This window comes from Ailuropoda melanoleuca, chromosome 7, assembly GCF_002007445.2.
Source record: "Ailuropoda melanoleuca isolate Jingjing chromosome 7, ASM200744v2, whole genome shotgun sequence".
Taxonomy (NCBI): domain Eukaryota; kingdom Metazoa; phylum Chordata; class Mammalia; order Carnivora; family Ursidae; genus Ailuropoda; species Ailuropoda melanoleuca.
In genome coordinates, this window is record NC_048224.1 from 22,671,506 (window position 1) to 22,684,094 (window position 12,589).

Below are 12,589 nucleotides of genomic sequence, written 5' to 3' on the forward strand. Positions count from 1 at the left end.
GGTGCTCCACTTGCATTCTACTTCCTTCCTACCCACTCTCATGTTTGTCTTATCTCATATTCAACTAATCTTCCAGATCAAATAAAAACTTGCAGATGGAAGCAATACAAAATATAGACTCAAATGCTCATAATGATAGAGCAAATCCTTGTGAATGGGACCACTAGAATAATAATGGTACTTGGAGCATGCCAGGTGATCTTCTAAGTGTTTTCCTTAGAGTACTTCATTTATTCTTTGCAATAGCCCTACAACATAGATATTTATTTCATACATATATTATATAAATATATATTACATTATTATTTTATGACCATTTTAAAAATAAGGACACTGAAGCAAAGAGAAGATAAGTGGCCCGTCCAAGGTCATACATTGGGAAAGTGACAAATGTAGTCCAGGCTTCAAGTTCAAGGCAGTTTGGCCCCCGAAATCCAAGCACATAATCATTATACTACATGCCTCTTACATAAGAAGCAGTTTCTGTCCACAAATAATACCCTTTTAGTTTAGATAATCTATCTAATAGGAGAGAGGAGAAGAATTCAAAGAAGAGCCAAATTAAGACTTTAAATAACCAACATTTTAAAAGCCTTTTTATCCCTTCAAAGGGCTTTCAAATATATAACCTTGCTTGCTTTTTTTAAACATCTGTTCTACAAGTTCCTAAAGGACTTAAGATTTACTCACTGCCAGAAAATAGTTTACTTTTGCAGCACTAAATAACATAATCAGCATCTTCATCTTAACATCATGCTCCCTGGGAAGATGAGAACCACACTACTGAAAAGACACAAGAGAATTTTACAATAGCTGGCATTTCAGTTCTCAGAACTCCATCTACATATTGTCATCTACTTCACTTTGTGACCCATAGTCTGGAGTTGGGGATGACTAGCAAATGTGTGGGAAGTGAGGTATGGTGAGCTTTAGAGGAGTCAAGTAAATAGAATCACTGAGAGGAGAACCAAAGTAGGAAGAAAGTATGCCCAGGCGGTTAAAAACTTGGAGATCTCACAATGCAAAAGCCAAGCTCTCATGGCACAGGGCTTAGCAGAGAGAAAAAGAGCTGAACAGAGTCCATGGAGAACTAGACAAACATCTGGAAGGTCATTACACTGTGGAAAGAGAATTCTTCAGACTTGTTCGTCAAATACCAAGTCTAGATGTTGCTGTAGAGGTATTTTTTAGATGTGAATAAAATTTAGATCTGTAGATTTTGAGTAAAGCAAATTACCCTTCATAGTGTGTGGGGGCCTCATTTGATCAGTTGAAGACCTCAAGAGCAAAGATGGAGATTTACAGAAGGAATTCTCCTCAAGACTGCCACATAGAAACCATGCTTGAGTTTCCAGTCTCCTACCTTGTGGAATTCAGATTCAAGACTTCAACATCACCTCTTATCCTGAAATTCCAGCCTGTCAGCTTGCCTACAGATTTCACACTTATCAGCCATAACCACGTGAGCCAATTCCTTAAATCAGTCTTTTTCTTTCTCTGTCTCAGCAGATAAATAAATAGGGAGAAAGATACTATTGGTTGTTTCTCTAGAGAACACTGACTAATACACTGACTAAACTTCATGGTCTTACAGATGTTACTTAACTTTTCTGAGCCTCAGTTTCCCTATTTTATAAGATAGACGTAATAACGCATAGTTTACATGGGGTGGTGACACGTACCTATGGTAGTGCCTGGCACAAGCAACAATAAATGATAGCTGTTACTATTTTGATGTAACTAAATCAGTGCTCTGGTGATTTAGTCAAGTGAGTTTTTGATCCATATGGTATAGACCAGAAGGATATTTTCAATATTTTAAAAGTCTACCTATTTTTCCATATGAAATCTATTATTTTGGTTCACTTTAATTCAGCAAGCAATTTAACTAGTCATCTCTTACATGTCTGCCCTGTGGTACCAGATGGTACAAATCTGCATAAAATAACTGAGTAGCAGATAGGACAGACATGGATATAAACTAAAAAATCTCTATCCTGCAATTCTATGAGAAGGAAGAGAGGGGCACTTCGATTCTGAGAGTTCAGGGGGTGGTCAAGGGGAAGAAGTGTTAGGAAAAGCTACAAAAAAGACAGTGTTTGAACTAGGTTCTAAAAGAAGAGTTAAAGGGTGTGCATGAGGGCGGGGTGTGTTTACGGTGGTGGTAAGCAAGGGCAGTAGGGTTTTCTTGGGAACTATTCTCCTCTCATTGTTAACGGAAAACAGTCCTCAACAGGCCCTGTGACAGAGCAGCTCCATTCCCTCCAACTTGCTAATTAAAAGCCTATCTTGCGCTCACACTGCAGATACATGGATAGGACGAAAGAGGCAGGCAAAGGCTTACACCCCCAGGGAATTCATCAGTAGAGAGGAGCTAAGATTTTACCTTTTATTTGGTTTAAGTCGTCAGGCCGAGGTACCTGGATTGTTAGACTCGTGGGGATATTTAGGCAAACAAGAGCCTGGGGCTTCAGCAATCACTGAAATGCCCTTTGGCGGCCTTACCGTGTGACAGCAGGTTCCCTGGCTGGAAAAGACCCACAGAAAAGCTGGAGGTGTTGTTAAGCTCCCCAGAAGGCAGTTTGAAACAGTCCAGTGCATTTCAAAGCCTCTAGAACAGAATAAAAATAAAGAGCGCTGTAATTTAAATGTTAATATCTCATCAAGTTTTATCTGCGGGGGAAAAGGGAGAGCAGCAGCTCTGTAGGCTCTTTTTCGGAAGCAGATAATGTAGCAATAAACAGCTGGCTGCCCTCAACTCGGGCATTTTATGCCGCCTTTGTGATCCGTTTTCCCTGTCGAGTGGTAACATGAAATCAGAAGAGGCAGGCTTGGGGGCGCTTTCGTCTGAGGCCCGATCGCCCTGTGTAAAGAAACATAGGAGAGCAGGGCTTCTCCGCTGCGCAGGGCAGCTGGTCTGGTGAGGCTGGATGAGGACATCCGGGCGTTTCCTGGCAACAGGTGACGTAACGAAGCTGTTACCGCCATCAGCGTGTGTTAATGGAATCCTCGGGCGCCCACTAAAGCAACTCCAGAGGCGCATGCTTCTCGAAGAGGCATGTTAGGGAGGATCAATGGTGGCAGAGCAATTGGGATGCTGCTGGGTGGGTGAAAAGCCCTAAAGCTTCATCAGAGTTTGTGTCATCTCAGAAGCACTTCCGGGATGTCAGGGAGACAGGGAAGGTGCGAGGAGCGGGGATTACTAGTGCTCTCAGGGCTATGTGTGTACAGCAATGCTTTGTTAGCGTCCCTGGTGCTACCACCAGGACTACTATGATTTAGTTCGTTGTAAGGGTTTAGAGGCCAGGATCGGTTCTAAGCATTTCATATGGATTACCTCATTGGAGGTAACCCTGTGACTGAAATACAAATGATATTGCAGTACTATTATTTACCACATTTTCCAGATGAGAAAACGAAGACCTAAAGGTGTTAAGAATGCCCAAGTTCACACAGCTAATGAACAGCGGAGTCAGAATTCGAACCGAGGCCGTGTGGCCTCAGAGACGGAGCCATTACTACTAATCCCTGCCTCCTCGCTCCCAGGCAGGAGGGCAAGAGGTCCGTGTGCAGTGGGATAGAAATGTCTATCCTTAGACCTCCTCTAAATACTGCCAAAAGTGTACTCCTATCTAATCTCTGGCGTTAATGCTGCTTTGCTAAGGAGCAAAATCTTCCATTTACCAAGTAGAGCTAAACCTCAGGGGGCATTTACATAGTGACTAAATTTCAACTAACATGTCAACAACCAGTGGAGAATTGGATGTCTGAGGGGCTTCCCTCTGGACTCCAAATGGCCGGTACTGGCAAAGTAACAAATAACAGGACTGCAGTTAGCAAAGATGTACTTATTGCTTAATTTACAATATTGTCAGTGGTTACCAGAGCACCCTCTTAAAATGTTCCACTCTTTTTTTTTTTTTTTTGCATCATCTATATTATGCGACAAGCCTCCAGATATGTACTCACAGCAATGCCTTATGGGCATAAAGTGCTGTACCTTTCCCCAGCTGTGGATTATTAGGGTAGACAATAGGGATCTTTTTTACCCTTACAGAGAAATGTCAAATGGTACAGTCCAAATCACCTTTAGATCTATCAATCTCCTGAGTTCCTCTTTTGTGTACGCTCTATAGGAATATATTGGTGTCTAGACATTTATTGTTTTGAACCATAATGTCATTTTTGTTTGTTTGTTTGATGTCCCTGTCTTCCCATCTAGGAGCGCTGAGTGTTCATTACATTTTTTTTATACTCTCTTCCCTATTTAGCAAAATTCTGCATCCAATCTATCACTCAACAAATATTTGCTAAGATACTATAAAATTCCTTATTTCATCTATTGAGATATCCCACAGTATCATATTTCTTTGTGTTGGACTCTCCTGGCATTCTCAGAATCATATTTTCTGGAAAAGCTTACAAAACAGGGGATTATTTGGTTTTTTTGCAAAGCTTAAGAGAAATTACCAGTAAATCTACATATGTTAGGTATTTGGGGGCAAGGGCATTAGATTTTATAGAATATTTTTATTTTTCCCCCAAATGATAAATCTACTGAAATTTTCTACTTCTTAAGTCAATGTGACAGTTTGTATTATTTGTGTTATGTAGGCTTCCAAATTTATGAAACTAAACTTGAAATTGGGAAAGACATACTGCCTCTTTAACTGACTTTTCATATGTTGTTATATTAATTTTTTATTCTTAATATATTTGTGCTTTTCCCTTTATGTATTTAATGCTTTTTTTAATTGATCTCTGCTTCACACACATTCACGATAACTTAATGCTCAGGAATATACCAGGCTGTTTGGCACTAGCTAAAAGCACCCGATGCACGGATCGGCATCTATTAAGCATCTCTAGAATGATTAGTGGTAAATATAGGTAACCTCTCAGAATGGCAAAAGCAAGCTTCCCACATCTCTGGGAATCCTCCCTTGTGCAGGTCATGGAGCAGCAGCCATGAGGGGGAGGAGAACAATTATGGGCCCTGAGAATCCTGGAAGAACATTGTCTCCTACTTTATGGAACTCTTTCTCAGTTTCCACATCCTGTTTTTATAGAAACTTTACACTTAACCATATGGACTGGCATCTTTCTGTCAATCAAATCACAGTTCTATACACCTGCCTACTCAGTGTCTCATACACTCATTCTTGCTCTCTCTCCCTCTTCCCCACGACCTCCCTCTCCCTTACACACACACACACACACACACACACACACGTACACACACACACACTCTATTAGCTCAGGCTGCTGTAACAAGATAACACAGCCTGGGTGGCTTAAAGAACAGAAATTAGTCTTCTCAAAGTTTCTCAGTTTTCTGAAGGCTGGAAGTACAAGATCAAGGTGCCAACAACATTAGTTTCCACTGAGACCTCCATTTCAGCTTATAGATGGTGCCTTCTCACTGTCCTCACATGGCCTTTTCTCTGTGTGCACCTGGGTCTCTGGTGTCTCTTCCTCTTCTTATAAGTACGATCGGATTAGGGCCTCCCCTTTATGACTTAGTCAAACTTTACCTCCTTAAAAATCTCTACACATGCAGTATAATGGGGAGGAGGGTGCAGTTAGAGCTTCAACATATGAATGTTGAGGGGACAAAATTCAGTCCATAACACACACTCACATATACACACAAATTGCCTTGCTGTGCCATGGTGTGAAATCATCATTGTTATCAATCATAGCACAGAAGTCAATAAAGCCCCAGGGGTCGACGAGTACATTTCAACTTGATCTCTCTGTGTTAATTATCAAAGATTCCTTTTTGGAACTAGGAAGATATGTACCCTAAAATGCTTAGATAACACAATTTTGATGAACCATCTACTTACTTTTAAAGAGGATCTCTGTATGTTGCATTGACTCATGATTATATGGAAGTATTCTTAAGATGCTGTGTGGGTTTACAGGTATAATTTCTTATACAACAAATAGCCAGGGATTATTTTAATTTACATCATCTATTCCTTAGGGATTACTTTCATAATTATAGTATCTACATATAACCAACTCAAAATAAATTGTTTTGACTTTCTTTCAGGGGTTTTGGGTCAAGAACAATGTAATCTTACCATGCTATTGCCTAATTAAAAAGAGAGGATCAGAGGGTTAATGACTCTCAAGAATTTAATTTAATAATTTTCTAATGTGGAGCCATGAGAGTATGTGCCCAGAGTATCAATATCTGAGAATAGCATGAGATAAAGCATTTAAGAAAGAAGGAAGTAAGTTTTATCAGTCTAATATTGCAAGTTTTCTGGATGAAAATGCCCTTTTGACATAACATTTCCCCAGACGAAAATTTCTTTACAGACAGAAAAATGAATGGTATTTCATTAAAAGTGGCATGTCTGATTCAGAGATTTATGTAAACTGCATTGCAAATGAGATACACATAGATTTCTAAGATATATTAATTATGACAAATACAAAGCTGTTGTTTATGGTTTTTAACTAGCTAAAAGGAGAGAAAGGAAAGCTGTTTGTAGAATATTTGCAAATAACTTCAAAAGTACTTGTGAAATAAGTCATTTTAATATTTGGCTTATCAGCGAAAGTCCTGAAGCTAATGGCATTTGGCTCACTAAATGTGATAAGCAAAGACATTTTAGCATGTTGCTGGAAGTATATTTTTTCTCTGACTCAGTTAATCTTTTTGAGTGAACTCGACTTAATTATAAAGATGTAAACATCTCTACAGGTAAACCATTTTATAAACTATATATGCATAAACACAATTCCACAGCCCTGCTGCCATGATCCATCCATCTATCCATTTACTTAAACCTTATACAACTTTGAGTATTTGGATGCCCATATAAAAATTTTCACCCATCATTAGATCATTATACTTAGAGTATAGATGCAATAGATGATTGGCAAGGAGGAAAAATGAAAAGGTAAGCAAAAGTAAGATTTGTAAAATATTCCAAGCTGGTTAGACTTTATCTTGAGGGCACCGGGAAGCCATTAAAAAAAAATACTGAGCAAGGGGCATCTGGGTGACTCAGTTGGGTAAGCATCCAACTTGATTTTGGCTCAGGTCATGATCTCGGGGTGGTGGGATCGAGCCCCATGGCAGGCTCTGCTCTCAGCGCAGTCTTCTTGTCCCTCTCCCTCTGCTCCTCTCCCCTGCTTGCACGTGCACATGTGTGCTCTCTCTCTCTCTCTCCCAGATAAACAAAATCTTAAAAAAAAAAAAAAAGAAAAGAAAGAAAGGAAAAAGATTGAGCAAGGGAGTGATACAATCAGAATTACATTTATGAAAAATCACCTCAGTTGCTTCATGGGGGACTGGAAGGGAGCAAGAATAGAATGGCAGACCAGACAGGTGACCACATGTCTACTGCCATGTGACCACATGTCTACTGCCATGTGATACCAGCTGGGACGAGTGTGGCAGTAAATATAATTGGACAAAACTAGGAAGTAGAATCCAGAGGATGTGGTAGTTGATTAAATGTGTAGGCTCACTGAGAAACGCCAAAGACAGAGTTAAAGGGAACAAGCTTTGGGCACCTGGGTGGCTCAATCGGTTAAGTGTTTGCCTTTAGCTCAGGTTATGATTTCAGAGTCTGCCTCTCCCTCTCCTCTGCTCATGCACTCTTACTCTCTCTCTCAAATAAATAAAATCTTTAAAAGAAAAAAAAATGAATAAGTTATGTGGGAGGAAAGGCACTTCCTCCATCAGAGCAGGAAGAAGTAGGAAAAACCACCCTGGAGGCAGCTATTTTATGTTTTGTTTTGTTTTTAAGTAGGCTACACACCCGGCATGAACCCCAACAGGGGGCTTGAACTTATGACCCTGAGATCAAGCATCAGATGCTTAACCAACTGAGCCACCCAGGTAGATGCAGTTATTCTGAAGTTTTGCTGTAAGAACATGAGGGGTTTCTAGGTTACAGTCATGTTTGGGTGATGGAGGTGAGGTCTTGCTTGAGGGGAGACAGGAGGGAGAGGGGCCCAAGGCTTAAAATTCATGTAAACATATATATACATGAATCATATATTTTTTAGAGTATTTACACAATCAGAATCAAAGAGGCTCTAATCACAGAAAACCAGAAAGATTGCTGGCTCTCCCCAAGGATCTGAGGTTAAAGACAAGACTGAAAGACTCAATCAAAATAAAATTGTTTATAGAGGTAAAAAGTAAGTAGAGCAAAGATATGAAATGTGATTGCAAAGACGAAAGAAGCAAGGAAGAGTGTATTAATAGCAGATAAAGTAGAATTACACTAAAAATTCAAACATAAGAGAGGAGGCGCTTTAAAATGTTCTAATAAAAGTTATCATTCATAATCTAAAAATATAAAGTGCTTTGATATATTTCCCCAACATGCTGCTAGCCGTAGTTTTCATGTTTTCATTCCAGTCAGCAAAATCACTAGCATTCATTAATCCTATAAATTTCATTCCTGCTAATTTATACATGTTGGCTGTAAGAGCTAGGTCATATTTACATGAATCATGTATTTTTTAGGCTGTTTACACAATGAGAGCATAAAGATTTTTAAAAGTATAAATTGCCAAACCATATGTGAACTCTGAGACACCATAGAAAAAAAATGTTAATTAAATGTTAGAGTTCACAGCAATTAGCAAGAGAGACTATAATACTGGAATGAAACTCTACCATAATGAATATCAACTGAGAACACTGAAGAGAATAATTTGAAAAAAAAAAATAGATAATACTACCTATCTATATGATATGGGAAAGCCTGTAAGAGTTTACATGTTTACCCACTGGATCTTTAGAAAGTTTGTACAGGAGCTATTACTATCAATCACTACTGACCAGCTGAGGTTAACGAAGCTCAGACCAGTTACATAACTCACCGAGGAAACAGCTAAAATAGCTGAGCTGAAATTGGGACCCACACAATCTGTCTTCAGAGATAGGACCTTAACCGTCTATAAGTTACTGGATTCACCCACAGGGAAGGTCAGAGACCCAATTAAATATCAATGCAGATATCTGCATTGAATCAAATGAGAGTATTATTGGTCTCATAAAATGAGTGGAAAGTATTCCTTTCTCTTCTATTTTCTATTGTTATCTTTTTTTTTCTTTTAACAAGAAAACAGATCTACATTTTTATCTATTTACCTTTCAGTAAGTTTAAATCCTTGATGGTTACAGCATCACATGGATTCTATGGGCCAATGGCTTTAGCAGGAAGGTTGCTTCAGATTTTGGCATGAACCATGCCATTGTTTCCAAGAGCAAAAGTTACTCTGCCCCAGATTACTCTGGTTTTGTTGGGTTTGCCATCCAAAGTAACTGTGTTGTTTTTTGCTTTCTACACAGAAGCACATCTCTTGCCTGGGTAGAATTCAGTTTCATCTCATCACAGCGTAAGAAGAGCTGTGTGTTCCCTTCTAGACGTATTTGTTGTTTTGGGAGTCCAGTTTCCAGCAAGACTCCACAGGCTACAAGACGGTGGAAAGAGAGCTCTACTGTTAACTCTTCTTTAAAATTTGGTAAGATTCTCCAGTGAAATCATGTGGTCATGAAGATTTTTTTTTCAGGAGTTTTTAAATTACAAATTCAGTTTCATTAATGGTTAGAGGATTATTCCAGTTCTTGATTTCTCTTGACTGAGTTGCAGTAGTTTGTAGATTTTAAGGAATTGGTCATTTAAGTTACTGAATTTATGAATATAAATTTGTAGTTTTTCCTCATTATTCCTTTAATGGCTACAAGATTTGTACTAATATCTTTTGATTCACTTCTAATATTGATTATCATCTTCTAGCTCTGTCACTTTGGGGGGGGGGGGCGCAGAGACAAAAGAGAATCTTAAGCAGTCTCCAGGCCCTGAGATCATGACCTGAGTCGAAATCAAGAGTCCGATGCTTAACCGACTGAGCCATCCAGGTGCTCCTAGCTCTGTCACTCTTGTGAAAAGTATATCACATTTACCAGATTTTTTTTAAAGAATCAGTTTTTAGTTTCAATTATTTTCTTTGTTGTCTTCTATTTTAAGTTTGTTGATTTCTACTATTATTTTTATTTTTTTTCTATTTGCTTTATTTTTCCCCTAGTTTCTTAAAGCAGAAATTTAATTATTGATTTGACATTTTTTCCTCTTTTCTAATGCAAATGTTTAGTGCTATAAATTTCCCTCTGAGCACAGCTTCAGCTGCATCCCTCAAATTTTGATGGTTATATATTATTTTCATTTATTTCTATGTATTTCTTAATTCGTTTGATTCATGGATTGTTTAAAGTGTGTTGCTTAATTTCTGTTTGTAAGTGTTTATAGATATTCCTGTTGACTTTCAGTTATTGACTTCTATTTTTATTCCATTTTGGTCAGAAAACATACTCTATATAGGAAAATTTCACCTGCTATCACTTAGAATGAAGAAAATGCATCTAATGAATTTGCAGCTCCAGAAAAAAAAGAAGACTGGAAAACAGAATAATAGTCGGATGTGTTGGTTAATATTGGCTGCATTTGACAAAGACATTTAAGAGGTAGGCCTTAGGAAAGAATTTGCGGTTTTACTACAAGCAAAAATGAAGAGACAGGGAAAGTTCAGAAACTTTCTCATTCCAAATGGCTAAAAAAGATGAAACTGAGTAGGAATATGGGTAACAAAGGCAGATTACTATTCAACCTTGAGGGAAGAATCAAATGAACAATATGGCCAGCATATCTGTTGTTAAAATCTCTAAATGGATTAAGCCGTCAAAGAGGGAGGAAGCAATTCAGGTGTTTGGTTTAGTAAATACTTTCAAATAGAAAAAACAGCCATATAACCTTGACAAATAAATCAGTCTGTCAAATAAACTGTACTATACCTTACACCATAAATCCAAATTTTTTTTTTTTTAAGCATAGTACCAAGGCAGCCACTATCTATTGAAGACAATTAGCCCTACCATCTAAATTACAGCTGTTCACCATTTTGGGTAGTTTGTTTATGGTGCTTGTACAGTGATTTGGCAACTCTCTAATTTTTTTTTCTCTGCTTCTTACATTTTTTAATGGATCAAATTTTTCAGTCTCCTAGCTTCTCCCTACATTCAGTGTCCTGGAAGGAGCTTCAGGGAAACCAAAAAGAACATAAAATAAAGAACAGTGAGTGGAAAAGTCAGGAGCAAAGTATAAATGCAAGAGTTGCTGTTTCAGATACAGGGAGGAGATAACACATAGCCCAGCCTGGAAACAGCTTTTATCTACCCAAGAGAGGAGTAAAACAACTGATGAGAAAGCAGATCTCTGTGTAAAGAGACTTTAAACTTTCCCAGAGAGGTTTTGGCTGAGCCTGGGAGAAGATGGGCGGGGAGAAGAGAAGGAAAGTTATAGAGTGGCCAGTGGAAGAAGAAAGGTGACAAAGAGGCAGACGACAAGCAAGGGAAGGGACCCAGGACCAAGTTGTCCTTACATACGAGTTTCCTCCACTCCACAGCCCATCACCTGTGGACAGCCTAGCATCCAATATTCCTGCACATTTTAAATCCTTGAGCAGAGTCCATTCCTCTTCATAGAGCAATATGGGTAACTAAAGCATAGAAATTAATGTTACCAATCTGACAGAAATGGGGGAGGAAGGATGGAGGAAACATTGAAGGAAGAATATATGGGTTAGTATTTCTCTTCTCACATAATGGGGAGTCAAGAGATGTTGTCTCAAGTTAGTGAAACAAAGAGTAGTATTTTATTGAAAGTAACAAAAATATCCAATTGAAAAAAATAACAATATACAATCCAAGCTGGGGAAGATGAGGGGAAGAAAGGAATTGTAGCATGTGTCTATTAAATTAAATCCTTGCTTTTTATAGCAGGAACTCAATAGAAAAGGAAGGAAGGAAGGAAGGAAGGAAGGAAGGAAGGAAGGAAGGAAGGAAGGAAGGGAGAAGGAAAGAGAGAAAGGAAGGGAAGGGAAGTGAAGGGAAAGGGGAAAGGGAAGGAAGGAAGGAAGGAAGGAAGGAAGGAAGGAAGGAAGGAAGGAAGGAAGGAAAAGAAAGGGTATAGTTGCATTATTTCATAAATGGAGACAGCTAGAAATGTAAAAATTAAACTCATTTAAAGCTATTTCTAAGGAGACCAGGAGTAAAGAAGATGTATGTGCAGTAATTCCTTTTTATTATAATCTTTTAAAAATGTTTTTATCATGTATTTATTTTACTTTGATAAAAATAAGAACAAAAATATAAACTTAAAAACATCTGAGGACTCATAGCTCAGTTTCCAAATTTTGTTTCCTAGGAACTAGGAGAAATTCACCAATTTTGCTCAAGAAGATTAAGACCGCTTATTAACATACCGAGAAAATAGAAGAAAAATATGAACATAATATGAATTCTAAAATTAATAACCTCTCAGGATCTCATGTTTTAAAAAGACTGCAAGACACTTTTCTGTTTTCTTCTCAGACTTATGGACTCACTTGCAGCAGAGTTAAAACAAGAAGATAAATGGGTGTTGGAATTGAGAAGCATCAATGCTTAGAGACTGCCAAGAAAAATCCAGTTGCTAATGTAGGGGCAAAAGAAATATTAAGAAAAGAAAGAACGTGCTGTACAAATGACTATGAAAAATGACACTAAAAATGA